The sequence below is a fragment of the Oncorhynchus gorbuscha genome, linkage group LG10 (genome assembly GCF_021184085.1).
Source record: "Oncorhynchus gorbuscha isolate QuinsamMale2020 ecotype Even-year linkage group LG10, OgorEven_v1.0, whole genome shotgun sequence".
Lineage (NCBI taxonomy): Eukaryota > Metazoa > Chordata > Actinopteri > Salmoniformes > Salmonidae > Oncorhynchus > Oncorhynchus gorbuscha.
In genome coordinates, this window is record NC_060182.1 from 29944955 (window position 1) to 29966566 (window position 21612).

Sequence of the window (21612 nt, forward strand, 5' to 3'; positions counted from 1 at the left end):
CTAAATCCAACCACGTGGTGCCATTTGTCTTGATTTCACTCAACCAAATGTAAATCAAACTACATGTTGAACTGGCATCTGTTCTCAGTGGGCTGTCACTGTGTGATAAGCTCGTGTGTAACAGGTCCCAGGGGGTATCTTTCATACGCACTGACATATGTAACTAGGATTAGTGACCTCTAACACATCACACATCACTAATTAACTGGTGCCAGGATCCGCTTGTCTATTTGAAGACATATCGCTTCCATAGTAGACGATCAATCACAGGCAACACACACACTCCGCCAGCCGCTAAGCTCTCTGGGAAGGAAGGAGATGTGCATGTGTTATGAGCTGATGTGACCAGAATGGGGGATGGAACGAAGGAAGGAGATGTGCATGTGTTATGAGCTGATGTGACCAGAATGGGGGATGGAACGAAGGAAGGTCGCTGGGTGAATTCTTCAGTCATCTTGTGTCTAAAGACACAAAGTACCCAGCATGCACATTGGTGGATGGAACTCATCTTAATGTCCACACAACACAATGTAGAGACTGATGGACGAATGTAAGAGGGTTGTACAGATAGAATAATTATACTGAGCTTGTGAAAGAAGTCTATTAGAATAATGTAGTTCAGACCAGTACTGGTCTATTAGGTTATACTGTAGTTCAGACCAGTACTAGTCTATTAGGTATAGTGTAGTTCAGACCAGTACTAGTCTATTAGGTATACTGTAGTTCAGACCAGTACTAGTCTATTAGGTATACTGTAGTTCAGACCAGTACTAGTCTATTAGGTATAGTGTAGTTCAGACCAGTACTAGTCTATTAGAATACTGTAGTTCAGACCAGTACTATTCTATTAGGTATATTGTAGTTCAGACCAGTACTGGTCTATCGGGTATACTGTAGTTCAGACCAGTACTATTCTATTAGGTATATTGTAGTTCAGACCAGTACTGGTCTATTAGGTTATACTGTAGTTCAGACCAGTACTAGTCTATTAGGTTATACTGTAGTTCAGACCAGTACTAGTCTATTAGGTATAGTGTAGTTCAGACCAGTACTAGTCTATTAGGTATAGTGTAGTTCAGACCAGTACTAGTCTATTAGGTATACTGTAGTTCAGACCAGTACTATTCTATTAGGTATACTGTAGTTCAGAACAGTACTAGTCTATTAGGTATAGTGTAGTTCAGACCAGTACTAGTCTATTAGGTATACTGTAGTTCAGACCAGTACTAGTCTATTAGGTATAGTGTAGTTCAGACCAGTACTGGTCTATTAGGTTATACTGTAGTTCAGACCAGTACTAGTATATTAGAATACTGTAGTTCAGACCAGTACTAGTCTATTAGGTATAGTGTAGTTAAGACCAGTACTAGTCTATTAGGTATAGTGTAGTTCAGACCAGTACTATTCTATTAGGTATACTGTAGTTCAGACCAGTACTAGTCTATTAGGTATACTGTAGTTCAGACCAGTACTAGTCTATTAGGTATACTGTAGTTCAGACCAGTACTAGTCTATTAGGTATACTGTAGTTCAGACCAGTACTAGTCTATTAGGTATAGTGTAGTTCAGACCAGTACTAGTCTATTAGGTATACTGTAGTTCAGACCAGTACTATTCTATTAGGTATACTGTAGTTCAGACCAGTACTAGTCTATTAGGTATAGTGTAGTTCAGACCAGTACTAGTCTATTAGGTATACTGTAGTTCAGACCAGTACTAGTCTATTAGGTATACTGTAGTTCAGACCAGTACTTGTCTATTAGGTATAGTGTAGTTCAGACCAGTACTAGTCTATTAGGTATACTGTAGTTCAGACCAGTACTATTCTATTAGGTATACTGTAGTTCAGACCAGTACTTGTCTATTAGGTATAGTGTAGTTCAGACCAGTACTAGTCTATTAGGTATACTGTAGTTCAGACCAGTACTATTCTATTAGGTATACTGTAGTTCAGACTAGTACTAGTCTATTAGGTATAGTGTAGTTCAGACCAGTACTGGTCTATTAGGTATACTGTAGTTCAGACCAGTACTAGTCTATTAGGTATACTGTAGTTCAGACCCGTACTATTATATTAGTATACTGTAGTTCAGACCAGTACTATTCTATTAGGTATACTGTAGTTCAGACCAGTACTAGTCTATTAGGTATACTGTAGTTCAGACCCGTACTATTATATTAGTATACTGTAGTTCAGACCCGTACTATTATATTAGTATACTGTAGTTCAGACCCGTACTATTATATTAGTATACTGTAGTTCAGACCAGTACTTGTCTATTAGGTATACTGTAGTTCAGACCAGTACTAGTCTATTAGGTATACTGTAGTTCAGACCAGTACTAGTCTATTAGGTATACTGTAGTTCAGACCAGTACTAGTATATTAGAATACTGTAGTTCAGACCAGTACTAGTCTATTAGAATACTGTAGTTCAGACCAGTACTATTCTATTAGGTATATTGTAGTTCAGACCAGTACTAGTCTATTAGGTATACTGTAGTTCAGACCAGTACTGGTCTATCGGGTATATTGTAGTTCAGAACAGTACTGGTCTATTAGGTTATACTGTAGTTCAGACCAGTACTATTCTATTAGGTATACTGTAGTTCAGACCAGTACTAGTCTATTAGGTATACTGTAGTTCAGACCAGTACTAGTCTATTAGGTATACTGTAGTTCAGACCAGTACTAGTCTATTAGGTATACTGTAGTTCAGACCAGTACTAGTCTATTAGGTATAGTGTAGTTCAGACCAGTACTAGTCTATTAGGTATAGTGTAGTTCAGACCAGTACTAGTCTATTAGGTATACTGTAGTTCAGACCAGTACTATTCTATTAGGTATACTGTAGTTCAGACTAGTACTAGTCTATTAGGTATAGTGTAGTTCAGACCAGTACTAGTCTATTAGGTATACTGTAGTTCAGACCAGTACTAGTCTATTAGGTATACTGTAGTTCAGACCAGTACTTGTTAGGTATACTGTAGTTCAGACCAGTACTGGTCTATCGGGTATATTGTAGTTCAGACCAGTACTGGTCTATTAGGTTATACTGTAGTTCAGACCAGTACTATTCTATTAGGTATACTGTAGTTCAGACCAGTACTAGTCTATTAGGTATACTGTAGTTCAGACCAGTACTAGTCTATTAGGTATAGTAGTAGTTCAGACCAGTACTAGTCTATTAGGTATACTGTAGTTCAGACCAGTACTATTCTATTAGGTATACTGTAGTTCAGACTAGTACTAGTCTATTAGGTATAGTGTAGTTCAGACCAGTACTAGTCTATTAGGTATACTGTAGTTCAGACCAGTACTAGTCTATTAGGTATACTGTAGTTCAGACCAGTACTTGTCTATTAGGTATAGTGTAGTTCAGACCAGTACTAGTCTATTAGGTATACTGTAGTTCAGACCAGTACTGGTCTATCGGGTATATTGTAGTTCAGACCAGTACTGGTCTATTAGGTTATACTGTAGTTCAGACCAGTACTATTCTATTAGGTATACTGTAGTTCAGACCCGTACTAGTCTATTAGGTATACTGTAGTTCAGACCAGTACTAGTCTATTAGGTATACTGTAGTTCAGACCAGTACTAGTCTATTAGGTATACTGTAGTTCAGACCAGTACTAGTCTATTAGGTATACTGTAGTTCAGACCAGTACTAGTATATTAGAATACTGTAGTTCAGACCAGTACTAGTCTATTAGAATACTGTAGTTCAGACCAGTACTATTCTATTAGGTATATTGTAGTTCAGACCAGTACTAGTCTATTAGGTATACTGTAGTTCAGACCAGTACTGGTCTATCGGGTATATTGTAGTTCAGACCAGTACTAGTCTATTAGGTATACTGTAGTTCAGACCAGTACTAGTCTATTAGGTATACTGTAGTTCAGACCAGTACTATTCTATTAGGTATACTGTAGTTCAGACCAGTACTAGTCTATTAGGTATAGTGTAGTTCAGACCAGTACTAGTCTATTAGGTTATACTGTAGTTCAGACCAGTACTAGTCTATTAGGTATACTGTAGTTCAGACCAGTACTAGTCTATTAGGTATAGTGTAGTTCAGACCAGTACTGGTCTATTAGGTATACTGTAGTTCAGACCAGTACTAGTCTATTAGGTATACTGTAGTTCAGACCCGTACTATTATATTAGTATACTGTAGTTCAGACCAGTACTAGTCTATTAGGTATACTGTAGTTCAGACCAGTACTAGTCTATTAGGTATACTGTAGTTCAGACCAGTACTAGTCTATTAGGTATACTGTAGTTCAGACCAGTACTAGTATATTAGAATACTGTAGTTCAGACCAGTACTAGTCTATTAGAATACTGTAGTTCAGACCAGTACTATTCTATTAGGTATATTGTAGTTCAGACCAGTACTAGTCTATTAGGTATATTGTAGTTCAGACCAGTACTGGTCTATCGGGTATATTGTAGTTCAGACCAGTACTGGTCTATTAGGTTATACTGTAGTTCAGACCAGTACTGGTCTATTAGGTTATACTGTAGTTCAGACCAGTACTATTCTATTAGGTATACTGTAGTTCAGACCAGTACTAGTCTATTAGGTATAGTGTAGTTCAGACCAGTACTAGTCTATTAGGTTATACTGTAGTTCAGACCAGTACTAGTCTATTAGGTTATACTGTAGTTCAGACCAGTACTATTCTATTAGGTATAGTGTAGTTCAGACCAGTACTAGTCTATTAGGTATACTGTAGTTCAGACCAGTACTAGTCTATTAGGTATACTGTAGTTCAGACCAGTACTATTCTATTAGGTATACTGTAGTTCAGACCAGTACTATTATATTAGTATACTGTAGTTCAGACCAGTACTAGTCTATTAGGTATAGTGTAGTTCAGACCAGTACTAGTCTATTAGGTATACTGTAGTTCAGACCAGTACTAGTCTATTAGGTATACTGTAGTTCAGACCAGTACTAGTCTATTAGGTATACTGTAGTTCAGACCAGTACTATTATATTAGTATACTGTAGTTCAGACCAGTACTAGTCTATTAGATATACTGTAGTTCAGACCAGTACTAGTCTATTAGGTATACTGTAGTTCAGACCAGTACTATTTTATTAGTATACTGTAGTTCAGACCAGTACTATTTTATTAGTATACTGTAGTTCAGACCAGTACTATTTTATTAGTATACTGTAGTTCAGACCAGTACTATTTTATTAGTATACTGTAGTTCAGACCAGTACTATTTTATTAGTATACTGTAGTTCAGACCAGTACTATTTTATTAGTATACTGTAGTTCAGACCAGTACTATTTTATTAGTATACTGTAGTTCAGACCAGTACTATTTTATTAGTATACTGTAGTTCAGACCAGTACTATTTTATTAGTATACTGTAGTTCAGACCAGTACTAATTTATTAGTATACTGTAGTTCAGACCAGTACTTGGGAAAGACGGTACCAGGTTAAGGGCATTACAATGGCTTTCATTGAGTCCTGATTTACCCCCCCCCCCCTTCTCATCCTGGACACCAGACGGGACTCATTAGTAGAGACAAGAGCGCTGGCGAGCCCCGCGTCCCCCACACTACTGCCAGCTGACGCCCCTCATATTTCACCCAGCGAGGGGTGCCAGCTCTGCCAAGTCCCAGCCAGGCCCAGCCGTGTACAGCAGAGGTCTTCTGAAAGGACAATGCAGGAGACCATGTCCTTCTCTGACCCCCCCCCCCACCATGGAGTTGGGTCTGGAAATAGAGCAGTGGGGGGGGGGGGGACTAAACACAGGACATCTGGGGCCAGATAATTACAGGCTGCATCCAGACAGTGTGTGAATTAAATGGGTCTATATGGTGAAGCGTCCAGTAGGTTAAAGCTCCCTCCTGCCATCTGAGACTCCTGTAATCAGCAAGCAGCAAGGTACATACATACCACTTCCAGATGCCTGCTGCAACATCCCTACTGTGTCTAAGTCATATACAACTGGAAATTCTGATTACTACTCAGGAGCTTCAAATCAAAATCAAATCAAATTGTATTGGTCACATACACATGGTTAGCAGATGTTAATGTGAGTGTGGTGAAATGTTTGTGCTTCTAGTTCCGACAGTGCAGTAATATTTAACAAGTAATCTAACAAGTCCCCAACAACAACCTAATACACACCAATCTAAAGGGGTGAATGAGAATATTTACATATAATATATGGATGAGCGATAGGCAAGGTGCAGTAGATGGTATAAAATTCAGTATATACATGTGATATGAGTAATGTAAGTAAGATATGTAACATTATTAAAGTAGCATTATTAAGAGTGGCATTGTATAAAGTGACTCGTGATCCATTACAATGCCCATCTCAGCAATGTCAGCTAGATAACTTCATGGATGTGATGGAGGCATGCCTTGCCAGGTCAGGATGTCTAGGTCAAGGCTGGCCTGAGTAGAGAGAGAGAGTTAGAGAGAGAGAGCAGGAATCTAGCAGGGCTGTGAGTTCCCAATGGGTGCCTACGACCTCCCCTTGCACCCTCCCTCGGCCCCCTGCACTGGGAGTGAGATGGATCCGGGAGAGCAACCGGCCGATCCTTCGATCGCAATCAGCGGAAACAGCGTGGCAGCAACCCAGAGCCAGAGGTTGAAACTGGCAATGAGGCATGGCAATCTGAACTGCCCTATAGCTCTGCCTCTCTGGCTCCACTCTCACTCTGCTTCCCTCTACTGTTTGTTTGTTTGTCCTTCCCTCACTCAAATTACACTCCCCTGTGGATGGGAAATGGATGAATGGAACAATGTAGTCTGTTTGGTGATAGAGAGCGAGAGGGAGAGAGAGAGCATGGGTTTGTAAGTAAGAGCAGAGAGTTGGTAGAATAACTTTTAAATGGAAAACGATCCTACTCAGAGTTGGTAGAATGACTTTTAAATGGAAAAGGATCCCACTTAGAGTTGGTAGAATAACTTTTAAATGGAAAACGATCCCACTCATTAGGAGAGTTGGTAGAATGACTTTTAAATGGAAAACGATCCCACTCAGAGTTGGTAGAATGACTAAATTAGATCCCACTCACTTAGAGTTAGCAGAATGACTTTTAAATGGGTCAGAGTTGGTAGAATAACTTTTAAATGGAAAACGATCCCACTCACTTAGAGAGTTAGCAGAATGACTTTTAAATGGAAAACGATCCTACTCAGAGTTGGTAGAATGACTTTTAAATGGAAAACGATCCCACTCACTTAGAGAGTTGGTAGAATGACTTTTAAATGGAAAACGATCCCACTCAGAGTTGGTAGAATGACTTTTATTGAAAATGATCCCACTCACTCAGAGAGTTGGTATAATGACTTTTAAATGGAAAACGATCCCACTCAGAGTTGGTAGAATGACTTTTAAATGGAAAACGATCCCACTCAGAGTTGGTATAATGACTTTTAAATGGAAATGATCCCACTCAGAGTTGGTAGAATGACTTTTAAATGGAAAACGATCCCACTCAGAGTTGGTATAATGACTTTTAAATGGAAAATGATCCCACTCAGAGTTGGTAGAATGACTTTTAAATGGAAAACGATCCCACTCAGAGTTGGTAGAATGACTTTTAAATGGAAAACGATCCCACTCACTCAGAGAGTTGGTAGAATGACTTTTAAATGGAAAACAATCCCACTCACTCAGTGAGTTGGTATAATGACTTTTAAATGGGAAATGATCCCACTCAGAGTTGGTAGAATTACTTTTCAATGGAAAACGATCCCCCTCAGAGTTGGTAGAATGACTTTTAAATGGAAAATGTTTCCACTCAGAGTTGAGAGAATGACTCTTAAATGGAAAACAATCCCACTTAGAGAGTTGGTAGAATGACTTTTAAATGGAAAATGATCCCACTCACTTAGAGTATTGGTAGAATTACTTTTAAATTGAAAACGATCCCACTTACTTAGAGAGTTAGCAGAATGACTTTTAAATGGAAAACGATCCCACTCAGAGTTGAGAGAATGACTTTGAAATGGAAAATGTTCCCACTCAGAGTTGGTAGAATGACTTTTAAATGGAAAACGATCCCACTCACTCAGAGAGTTGGTAGAATGACTTTTAAATGGAAAACGATCCCACTCACTCAGAGAGTTGGTAGAATGACTTTTAAATGGAAAACGATCCCACTCAGAGTTGGTATAATGACTTTTAAATGGAAAATGATCCCACTCACTCAGAGTTGGTAGAATGACTTTTAAATGGAAAATGATCCCACTCACTCAGAGAGTTGGTAGAATGACTTTTAAATGGAAAACGATCCCACTCAGAGTTGGTATAATGACTTTGAAATGGAAAATGTTCCCACTCAGAGTTGGTAGAATGACTTTTAAATGGAAAACGATCCCACTCACTCAGAGAGTTGGTAGAATGACTTTTAAATGGAAAACGATCCCACTCACTCAGAGAGTTGGTAGAATGACTTTTAAATGGAAAACGATCCCACTCAGAGTTGGTATAATGACTTTTAAATGGAAAATGATCCCACTCACTCAGAGTTGGTAGAATGACTTTTAAATGGAAAATGATCCCACTCACTCAGAGAGTTGGTAGAATGACTTTTAAATGGAAAACGATCCCACTCAGAGTTGGTATAATGACTTTTAAATGGAAAATGATCCCACTCAGAGTTGGTAGAATGACTTTTAAATGGAAAACAATCCCACTTAGAGAGTTGGTAGAATGACTTTTAAATGGAAAACGATCCCACTCAGAGTTGGTAGAATGACTTTTAAATGGAAAACGATCCCACTCACTCAGAGAGTTGGTATAATGACTTTTAAATGGAAAATGATCCCACTCAGAGTTAGCAGAATGACTTTTAAATGGAAAACGATCCTACTCAGAGTTGGTAGAATGACTTTTAAATGGAAAACGATCCCACTCACTTAGAGTATTGGTAGAATTACTTTTAAATGGAAAACGATCCCACTTAGAGAGTTAGCAGAATGACTTTTAAATGTAAAACGATCCTACTCAGAGTTGGTAAAATTACTTTTAAATGGAAAACGATCCCACTCAGAGTTGGTAGAATGACTTTTAAATGTAAAACGATCCTACTCAGAGTTGGTAAAATTACTTTTAAATGGAAAACGATCCTACTCAGAGTTGGTATAATGACTTTTAAATGGAAAACGATCCCACTCACTTAGAGTATTGGTAGAATTACTTTTAAATGGAAAACGATCCCACTTACTTAGAGAGTTAGCAGAATGACTTTTAAATGTAAAACGATCCTACTCAGAGTTGGTAAAATTACTTTTAAATGGAAAACGATCCCACTTAGAGAGTTAGCAGAATGACTTTTAAATGGAAAACGATCCTACTCAGAGTTGGTAGAATGACTCTTAAATGGAAAACGATCCCACTCACTTAGAGAGTTGGTAGAATGACTCTTAAATGGAAAACGATCCCACTCACTTAGAGAGTTGGTAGAATGACTCTTAAATGGAAAACGATCCCACTCAGAGTTGGTAGAATGACTTTTAAATGGAAAACGATCCCACTCACTTAGAGAGTTGGTAGAATGACTCTTAAATGGAAAACGATCCCACTCACTTAGAGAGTTGGTAGAATGACTCTTAAATGGAAAACGATCCCACTCACTTAGAGAGTTGGTAGAATGACTTTTAAATGGAAAACGATCCCACTCAGAGTTGGTATAAAGACTTTTAAATGGAAAACGATCCCACTCACTTAGAGAGTTTGTATAATGACTCTTAAATGGAAAACGATCCCACTCACTTAGAGAGTTGGTAGAATGACTTTTAAATGGAAAACGATCCCACTCACTTAGAGAGTTGGTAGAATGACTTTTAAATGGAAAACGATCCCACTCACTTAGAGAGTTGGTAGAATGACTTTTAAATGGAAAACGATCCCACTCAGAGTTGGTATAAAGACTTTTAAATGGAAAACGATCCCACTCACTTAGAGAGTTTGTATAATGACTCTTAAATGGAAAACGATCCCACTCACTTAGAGAGTTTGTATAATGACTTTTAAATGGAAAACGATCCCACTCACTTAGAGAGTTGATATAATGACTTTTAAATGGAAAACAATCCCACTCACTCAGAGAGTTGGTAGAATGACTTTTAAATGGAAAACGATCCCACTCACTCAGAGAGTTGGTATAATGACTTTTAAATGGAAAACAATCCCACTCACTCAGAGAGTTGGTATAATGACTTTTAAATGGAAAACGATCCCACTCAGAGTTGGTATAAAGACTTTTAAATGGAAAACGATCCCACTCACTTAGAGAGTTGGTAGAATGACTTTTAAATGGAAAACGATCCCACTCAGAGTTGGTATAAAGACTTTTAAATGGAAAACGATCCCACTCACTCAGAGAGTTGGTAGAATGACTTTTAAATGGAAAACGATCCCACTCAGAGTTGGTATAATGACTTTTAAATGGAAAACAATCCCACTCACTCAGAGAGTTGGTAGAATGACTTTTAAATGGAAAACGATCCCACTCAGAGTTGGTATAATGACTTTTAAATGGAAAACAATCCCACTCACTCAGAGAGTTGGTATAATGACTTTTAAATGGAAAACGATCCCACTCAGAGTTGGTATAAAGACTTTTAAATGGAAAACGATCCCACTCACTTAGAGAGTTGGTAGAATGACTTTTAAATGGAAAACGATCCCACTCAGAGTTGGTATAAAGACTTTTAAATGGAAAACGATCCCACTCACTTAGAGAGTTTGTATAATGACTTTTAAATGGAAAACGATCCCACTCACTTAGAGAGTTGGTATAATGACTTTTAAATGGAAAACAATCCCACTCACTTAGAGAGTTGATATAATGACTTTTAAATGGAAAACAATCCCACTCACTTAGAGAGTTGATATAATGACTTTTAAATGGAAAACAATCCCACTCACTCAGAGAGTTGGTATAATGACTTTTAAATGGAAAACGATCCCACTCAGAGTTGGTATAAAGACTTTTAAATGGAAAACGATCCCACTCACTTAGAGAGTTGGTAGAATGACTTTTAAATGGAAAACAATCCCACTCACTTAGAGAGTTGGTATAATGACTTTTAAATGGAAAACGATCCCACTCAGAGTTGGTATAAAGACTTTTAAATGGAAAACGATCCCACTCACTTAGAGAGTTGGTAGAATGACTTTTAAATGGAAAACGATCCCACTCAGAGTTGGTATAAAGACTTTTAAATGGAAAACGATCCCACTCACGTAGAGAGTTTGTATAATGACTCTTAAATGGAAAACGATCCCACTCACTTAGAGAGTTGGTAGAATGACTTTTAAATGGAAAACGATCCCACTCAGAGTTGGTATAAAGACTTTTAAATGGAAAACGATCCCACTCACTTAGAGAGTTTGTATAATGACTCTTAAATGGAAAACGATCCCACTCACTTAGAGAGTTGGTAGAATGACTTTTAAATGGAAAACGATCCCACTCAGAGTTGGTATAAAGACTTTTAAATGGAAAACGATCCCACTCACTTAGAGAGTTGGTAGAATGACTTTTAAATGGAAAACGATCCCACTCAGAGTTGGTATAAAGACTTTTAAATGGAAAACGATCCCACTCACTTAGAGAGTTGGTAGAATGACTTTTAAATGGAAAACAATCCCACTCACTTAGAGAGTTGGTATAATGACTTTTAAATGGAAAACGATCCCACTCACTTAGAGAGTTGGTAGAATGACTTTTAAATGGAAAACGATCCCACTCACTTAGAGAGTTGGTAGAATGACTTTTAAATGGAAAACGATCCCACTCAGAGTTGGTATAAAGACTTTTAAATGGAAAACGATCCCACTCACTTAGAGAGTTGGTAGAATGACTTTTAAATGGAAAACGATCCCACTCACTTAGAGAGTTGGTAGAATGACTTTTAAATGGAAAACGATCCCACTCACTTAGAGAGTTGGTAGAATGACTTTTAAATGGAAAACGATCCCACTCACTTAGAGAGTTGGTAGAATGACTTTTAAATGGAAAACGATCCCACTCACTTAGAGAGTTGGTAGAATGACTTTTAAATGGAAAACAATCCCACTCACTTAGAGAGTTGGTAGAATGACTTTTAAATGGAAAACGATCCCACTCACTTAGAGAGTTGGTAGAATGACTTTTAAATGGAAAACGATCCCACTCACTTAGAGAGTTGGTAGAATGACTTTTAAATGGAAAACGATCCCACTCAGAGTTGGTATAAAGACTTTTAAATGGAAAACGATCCCACTCACTTAGAGAGTTTGTATAATGACTCTTAAATGGAAAACGATCCCACTCACTTAGAGAGTTGGTAGAATGACTTTTAAATGGAAAACGATCCCACTCAGAGTTGGTATAAAGACTTTTAAATGGAAAACGATCCCACTCACTTAGAGAGTTGGTAGAATGACTTTTAAATGGAAAACGATCCCACTCAGAGTTGGTATAAAGACTTTTAAATGGAAAACGATCCCACTCACTTAGAGAGTTGGTAGAATGACTTTTAAATGGAAAACAATCCCACTCACTTAGAGAGTTGGTATAATGACTTTTAAATGGAAAACGATCCCACTCACTTAGAGAGTTGGTATAATGACTCTTAAATGGAAAACGATCCCACTCAGAGTTGGTAGAATGACTTTTAAATGGAAAACAATCCCACTCACTCAGAGAGTTGGTATAATGACTCTTAAATGGAAAACGATCCCACTCACTTAGAGAGTTGGTAGAATGACTTTTAAATGGAAAACGATCCCACTCACTTAGAGAGTTGGTATAATGACTCTTAAATGGAAAACGATCCCACTCACTTAGAGAGTTGGTAGAATGACTTTTAAATGGAAAACGATCCCACTCACTTAGAGAGTTGGTATAATGACTCTTAAATGGAAAACGATCCCACTCAGAGTTGGTATAATGACTCTTAAATGGAAAACAATCCCACTCACTTAGAGAGTTGGTAGAATGACTTTTAAATGGAAAACGATCCCACTCAGAGTTGGTATAAAGACTTTTAAATGGAAAACGATCCCACTCACTTAGAGAGTTGGTAGAATGACTCTTAAATGGAAAACGATCCCACTCAGAGTTGGTATAAAGACTTTTAAATGGAAAACGATCCCACTCACTTAGAGAGTTTGTATAATGACTCTTAAATGGAAAACGATCCCACTCACTTAGAGAGTTTGTATAATGACTTTTAAATGGAAAACGATCCCACTCACTTAGAGAGTTGGTATAATGACTTTTAAATGGAAAACGATCCCACTCACTCAGAGAGTTGGTAGAATGACTTTTAAATGGAAAACGATCCCACTCAGAGTTGGTATAAAGACTTTGAAATGGAAAACGATCCCACTCACTTAGAGAGTTGGTAGAATGACTTTTAAATGGAAAACGATCCCACTCAGAGTTGGTATAAAGACTTTGAAATGGAAAACGATCCCACTCACTTAGAGAGTTGGTAGAATGACTTTTAAATGGAAAACGATCCCACTCAGAGTTGGTATAAAGACTTTTAAATGGAAAACGATCCCACTCACTTAGAGAGTTTGTAGAATGACTTTTAAATGGAAAACGATCCCACTCACTCAGAGAGTTGGTAGAATGACTTTTAAATGGAAAACGATCCCACTCACTCAGAGAGTTGGTAGAATGACTTTTAAATGGAAAACGATCCCACTCACTTAGAGAGTTGGTAGAATGACTTTTAAATGGAAAACAATCCCACTCACTCAGAGAGTTGGTAGAATGACTTTTAAATGGAAAACGATCCCACTCACTCAGAGAGTTGGTAGAATGACTTTTAAATGGAAAACGATCCCACTCACTCAGAGAGTTGGTAGAATGACTTTTAAATGGAAAACGATCCCACTCACTTAGAGAGTTGGTAGAATGACTTTTAAATGGAAAACGATCCCACTCACTCAGAGAGTTGGTAGAATGACTTTTAAATGGAAAACAATCCCACTCACTTAGAGAGTTGGTAGAATGACTTTTAAATGGAAAACGATCCCACTCACTTAGAGAGTTGGTAGAATGACTTTTAAATGGAAAACGATCCCACTCAGAGTTGGTATAAAGACTTTGAAATGGAAAACGATCCCACTCACTTAGAGAGTTGGTAGAATGACTTTTAAATGGAAAACGATCCCACTCAGAGTTGGTATAAAGACTTTTAAATGGAAAACGATCCCACTCACTTAGAGAGTTTGTAGAATGACTTTTAAATGGAAAACGATCCCACTCAGAGTTGGTATAAAGACTTTTAAATGGAAAACGATCCCACTCACTTAGAGAGTTTGTAGAATGACTTTTAAATGGAAAACGATCCCACTCACTCAGAGAGTTGGTAGAATGACTTTTAAATGGAAAACGATCCCACTCACTTAGAGAGTTGGTAGAATGACTCTTAAATGGAAAACGATCCCACTCACTCAGAGAGTTGGTAGAATGACTTTTAAATGGAAAACGATCCCACTCACTCAGAGAGTTGGTAGAATGACTTTTAAATGGAAAACGATCCCACTCACTTAGAGAGTTGGTAGAATGACTTTTAAATGGAAAACGATCCCACTCACTCAGAGAGTTGGTAGAATGACTTTTAAATGGAAAACGATCCCACTCACTTAGAGAGTTGGTAGAAGGCATGTTCTTAATAATGCAATGCCAAGACAATGGATTTGAACAAGTCAAGGAAAAAAATCATACTATTATGAAAGTGCATTGATAAAAGACAATCCAAGACATGAAGACATAATACAACTGACATTGCAGCAATTATGATGGTGCTTCATAAATGTAACATTTATTTAACTAGGCAAGTCAGTTAATGAACAAATTCTTTTTTACAATGACGGCCTACCGGGGAACAGTGGGTTAACTGCCTTGTTCAGGGGCAGAAGGACAGATTTGAACCTTGTCAGCTTCCGGTTACTGGCCCCACACTCCAACCACTAGGCTACCTGCCGCCCGTAAAAATAAATGAAGGACTGCTGTTACATATTTGATTACAGGAGGACAGTACTGTATACTTGTTCTAGCTGGTGAGTGTGTGTGGGTCATATCCTGGTCTGTTCAGACCGCCTTGTGCCTTGAAGCCCGGACTGCCCAGACCTTGGTACACAGCTTTATTCCACAGCCTTATCTCTACACCATCTGATTGATCCTACAGAGCAGACAGACCACCTCCTGCCTCTCTCACTCCATCTCTATCTCCCCTTCCCTCCTTCCGTATCTGCCTATCTATCCATCTGTCTACCAGTCCACTGGAACGCTATGGGTCAATCAATAGAGACAGCACGACTTGACAAAAGTCGTCATTGTGTGTGTGTGTGTGTGTGTGTGTGTGTGTGTGTGTGTGTGTGTGTGTGTGTGTGTGTGTGTGTGTGTGTGTGTGTGTGTGTGTGTGTGTGTGTGTGTGTGTGTGTGTGTGTGTGTGTGTGTGTGTGTGTGTGTGTGTGTGTGTGTGTGTGTGTGTGTGTGTGTGTGTGTACGTGTAGCAAAAGGAGATGAAATGTTACTTCCAAAGCTGTATATACAGACATTGGAAGCAGCACATTTCTGACCAGCTGCCAAGTTCCTGTTTTGATTTGTTGCATTGGATACAGCATGGTAACGCTGCTTGCCCTTTGTGGCTTTCTAATTGGCTCTTAATGGCACTCGGTCAAATGTAAGCGAGGAGGGATTGTGATGCTGTTGAGCCCTGCTATTTCCAGCTAGGAGAAAGAGAGAGGCAGCGACACAGTGACATTATAAACTGAGCCACAAATCACCCAGGGCTCTTCTATAGCAAACACACCCATCCCCCACTAGCACTAATGTGTCTGTCTGTCACCATGGGCCTGTCAGTTCACCTGCATGCAGTGTCTGTTACAGCCATGCTGGGTGGTTGGGGGGGGGCGATGAAAACAGTGTGGGTAAATGCAGCTGAATACATCACAGTGCAGTACACACTCATCCCAAATGGCTGTGGATTACAACTGCTTTCCTAACAGTGCCAAAGCTGAAGACTCATGAGAGGCAAGACATCCACACAGTACACTAAATATTCATAGACCCGTACAGTAGGACATGTTTCTGTGTGACTGCATGAAAGCATGTGGGCATGCAGGTGATAGCAGGTGTGTGAATGTGTGTGTTTACAACTGAGTTTTTCTCCTCCCTGTCCGGTTTGTGTGCTAACAGTGTCATTTCGGATGGGCCCTGTGAGTCACACGACGTGTGCTCTGAAGCGTTCCTCCCTGATGCCTGTCTGATTTATCACTCTCTCTCCCTATCTCTCTCTCTCTCTCTCTCTCTCTCTCTCTCTCTCTCTCTCTCTCTCTCTCTCTCTCTCTCTCCCACCTTTTATTACCTCCAACAATCTCCTGTCTCACTGTCTCTCTCCCTGTGACCTTAGCCCAAAATAACACCCTGGCATTGTTCCTGTGCTCTGTAATCTCCCTCCTGCATGGAGCTCTCTCTATCATTGAGTTGTAGGGGGCCAGGGGGGAGCATCGGGAGCTAATAAACAGGTGACAGGCTCCCGAGGAACTGACTGATATCAACAGAATGGCAGTGGAGGAGGAGGAAAGGGGATGAATCTGGCATGACATTCATGGAAGGATGTTTTTCAACACAGAGACTCCAGACTTGTGGACTGGAAGATGAGGTGTCCTTCCAATCCCAACTCGATGTCCTCTATCTATCCTGCTTACCTCTTCCTAAACTACATCTAACAGGCCCACACTAGTAAATGCTTATTTCTGAACACTCCAATCCCTCTCTTCCCACATACTGTAGAAGTGCCTTTGATACCTGCATCCTCTCATTAGATGGGATATTTTAATGCAGACCACGACATATCATTATCTGATACTGCCAGCAGACCAGACACAGAAAAAGCAGTGTACACGAAGCTGCCAGCAGAGTGTGTGTGTGTGTGTGTGTGTGTGTGTGTGTGTGTGTGTGTGTGTGTGTGTGTGTGTGTGTGTGTGTGTGTGTGTGTGTGTGTGTGTGTGTGTGTGTGTGTGTGTGTGTGTGTGTGTGTGTGTGTGTGTGTGTGTGTGTGTGTGTGTGTGTGTACTCTGTTCTGCCAGCTAGTATATCAGCGGGCAGTGTGTCAAGGCTGTAGCGCGGTGCGACAGTGAGTCAGGGCCAGGCTGTGAGACAGATGTTTGGATCCCCTCTCTCCTGACCCCACACACCGCAGCTACATTCCCCAGCCCTCCACAGATCTTCCCAGACCCTCCCCAGCCCTACTCTCCCCAGTATAGAGGCCTATTATGAGGCTGTGCATGACCCGCGCACAGCCTGACACACTGGGCTACACACAGACATCTGGCACTGACTACAGACCTATAGAAGTCTACACACACACACACACACACACACACACACACACACACACACACACACACACACACACACACACACACACACACACACACACACACACACACACACACACACACACACACACACACACACACACACACACACACACACACACACACACACACACACACATATGCTGTAGCTACACAGACAACACACATATACACTTACAATGGACTGCAGTAATTCCTTTACTGTTCTCAAACCTCATTGTCTCATGAGTGTAAAAGTAATCTCACAGTAACTTACTGTATACAGGGTAAAGGCTGTTCTGTTCAACATGATAGCATCTGGCGTTTAGTGCTCTTCAGATGAGGATAACTGTTATGTTGTTGTTGCGAGAACACAATAGTATCCCTACACTATTACAAATCATAGGAGCATTCTACTTGCCAAGACATCAAGCCTTCCTATTGAAACAGATCCCACTCTTCTCTTTCCCTCCTCCAGTTGTATTGGAAGTAGCTGTGCTCTCTCTCTCTCTCTCTCTCTCTCTCTCTCTCTCTCTCTCTCTCTCTCTCTCTCTCTCTCTCTCTCTCTCCCTCTCTCTTTTATGTTAAAGGTTCGGGTTAGGAGTTAGGTTTATGGTCAGGGTGAGGTTAAAGGTTAGGAGTTAGGGAAAATAGGATTTTGAATGGGAATCGGTTGTTTGGTCCCCACAAAGATAGTTAAACAAATGTGTGTGTGTGTTGTTTTGACACCGTTTCTGTAAGGGCTCAGGGGTATGTTATGCTGTTATGTGTCCCAGGGCCACATGTGACGGTTCCCTACAGATTCTGCTCCTAACACACCTCCCTCTAGCAACAGGCTCTCGTAAACAAAAATGAAAGGTCACGCTGCCTAAAGCTTGGTTGCCACCTGGGGTAGATGTGTTTTTTACACCTGGATGTCTAGAGAGGATGGTTAATTCACAACAGAATGAACTGTGGCATTGTGTTCTAGCCTTGTGGGTTCCATGTTGGGGCCTGTATTGTGATTGAATTAGTGTTTCTTCTGAGTGTGTGACCTATCCAGCTCCATTTCCCCTTCTTGAGTTGATCTTCTATTGGTTCTTGTTTAGCAGTTTCCCACAACTTGATGTTACTGATGGTATCTGGCCAGAGGACTCCCAAAAGGCGTCTGAGGCAGTAGTTTCGGAATGTCTGTAGTTTGTTCAGTTTTTTTAATAGTGGTTCTCCATGTTTCACATCAGCACAGAAGGATTCATTTTTACATCTGTGTTTAACATCTTAAGTTTTGGTTCTTCAGGGTGTTACATGGTGCTCTTTGCCACGACTTCCGCCGAAGCTCCTCCTCCTTGTTCGGGCGGCGTTCGGCGATCGATGTCACCGGCCGTCTAGCCATCGCCGCTCCATTTTTCATCTATCCATTTGTTTTGTCTTGTTTCCATACACACCTGGTTTTCATTTCCCCAATCAATCTACTTTTATTTAACCCTCTGGTTCCCATCATGTTTTGTGTGTAATTGTTTCATGTTAAGTGGTGTTAGTTTACGCGCTTTACTGTTATGTTCCGTTTTTTGAGCGCGTTTGATTTATGTGGTGCTCTCATTTTAGGAACTATAATAAGAGTGCGCCTGGTCATTATACTCTGCTCCAATACACCATTTTCACTCTTGCTTTGACCTCTTCATCCATCCTTCCATCCACAGTTAACACACTTGCTAGGTTAGTGAGCCTGGTTACCGCCTCTAGTTGGTTGTTTCCATGGTTATTGGTGTGTTGATTTTAGGGTTGATCCTCAAGATTTGGGTTTTCGGGGGGGTTGATATTGAGTCTGAGTGTAGCTTCTGTCGTTTCCAGCGTATGGAATTGGTCCTGCATCTGCTGGTGAGTGTGGGCTAATAGTACCAAATCATCAGAAAAGTCTTCCAGCTGTTCTGTCAGACTTTAATTATTGTTGGGTGTTTGTTGCATGATCCAGGCGATGCACTGGAGGAAGAGAAAGGGTGAGAGAAAGCAGCCCTGCCGCATCCCGGTAAGGACTTCAAACTTCTCCGATGGACTTCCATCGTGGAGGACTTGGCACTGCATTCCTTGGTAGGTGTGCTTGATTATATTGATGAATTCCATAACGTGCCACAAGTCCCCACATCATCTCTCAATCTATACTATCAAACGCCAATTGAATTGACGCAGACAGGAGAGTTCCAGTCAATGGAATAATCCTCATAAAGGGTGTTGGTCTACGCAAGGTCTTCTGTTCCTGAAACCAGCCTGGATTTCCCTCAGTTTTTCATTAACTGCCTTCCGTAGTCTCTCTAGGAGAATGTGGTTGAACACCTAGGATGAATGTGGTTGAACACCTAGGGGAGAATGTGGTTGAACACCTAGGAGAATGTGGTCGAACACCTCGGAGAATGTGGTCGAACACCTAGGAGAATGTGGTTGAACACCTAGGAGAATGTGGTTGAACACCTAGGAGAATGTGGTTGAACACCTCAGAGAATGTGGTCGAACACCTAGGAGAATGTGGTTGAACACCTAGGAGAATGTGGTTGAACACCTTGGAGAATGTGGTTGAACACCTAGGAGAATGTGATCGAACACCTAGGAGAATGTGGTTGAACACCTAGGAGAATGTGGTTGAACACCTAGGAGAATGTGGTCGAACACCTAGGAGAATGTGGTTGAACACCTAGGAGAATGTGGTTGAACACCAAGGAGAATGTGGTCGAACACCTAGGAGAATGTGGTCGAACACCTAGGAGAATGTGGTTGAACACCGAGGAGAATGTGGTTGAACACCTAGGAGAATGTGGTTGAACACCTAGGAGAATGTGGTTGGACACCTAGGAGAATGTGATCAAACACCTAGGAGAATGTGGTTGAACACCTAGGAGAATGTGGTCGGACACCTAGGAGAATGTGATCAAACACCTAGGAGAATGTGGTCGAACACCTAGGAGAATGTGGTTGAACACCTAGGAGAATGTGGTTGAACACCTAGGAGAATGTGGTTGAAAACAAACATCATGTTTTCATGTAATACAACACAGTTGATGCTTTTAACCATGATGGCCAAGCAAATGCTTTGGATTACGATCAGTATAATCTAAAATAAACCCGCCCAGCCAACTCTAATCCAATTACTAAAGCCCTCCCTGAACTGAGTTTGGGACTGTTACACAGCATAGCTTGGCTCTCCGTGCTGCATGGTTGCAGAGGAGGTCACACACGCAAATACACACGCATACATAGTTCTTGTAATCTCTGTTGACGTTTTCAAACAGTGCCGTGGCTTAATGAGTTCTGAATTAAGTATCCATTTGTGTCTGTCTCTCTCTCCACGCTGAGGAGAGGGAGTTCATTAGACTCCATTCATCATGGCAGCAGAAAGTCCTCCACATCCCATAATGCCCCTCACCCAGCGCCTGCCAACTCCCAACTCCCAACGCCATGACAACAGAGGAATCAGGAGAGCCCTTTTTCACTCAGGGTGAAGGACTAGGGTGACGCCTCTAGTAGACAAGAGGAGCTACTGCTACTGCTACTTTCCCCATACATGAGAGTAGGATAGATGAGGCTGAGGCTATAGAGCTGGGAGCTACTGCTACTGCTACTCTCCATGTATGAGACTAGCTCAGGCTAGGGCTTTTGAGCTGAGAGTCACATGCTAACAGAACAGCACAGTTTGCTGCTAGAGGAGGGACTTCGTGCTAACAGAGACAAATAACAAACTGTGTATTATACTGGAGAGGATAATGATTGTGAGACTGCCACAGCAGAAACTGGGGAATGCTTTGCCCAATCTTTTTTCTTTTTTTTTACAAATACTGTTTGCATAACCATCTTGGAACAGAGTTGTTGTATTTCACATTAACAGCAGCCAGGAACAACAATTTGTTTCCATAAGCAAAGCAACATACTTGAATGTTTGAGCCGTGCAACTGACTCCTACATGTGTCCAGGAATCTACAACTGGAAACTCTGGCCTGCACATGAGGGGTTTTTCCCTTTTCTCCTGGGTAACCCGGTATTTCCCAACAAAACCAGAAGTGTCATAACTAAAGCATTATAAAACACATAAATATGTCTGGATTTGATTAGAGCTTTGATCAGCATGAAAACTCTAGCCTGATGCTACCTGAGCCTGATGCTACCTGAGCCTGATGCTACCTGAGCCTGATGAGCCCTACATTAAAGACATTTTATGAGACCTGCATTAAAGGTATTTAATGAAACCTACATTAAAGACATTTAATGAGACCTACATTAAAG

General features: G+C 40.4%; 1 pseudogene; it reads right to left on the reverse strand.

The window, feature by feature from the left end:
- Positions 1–21612, reverse strand: part of LOC124045843 — a 329729-nt pseudogene that overhangs the window by 243538 nt on the left and 64579 nt on the right.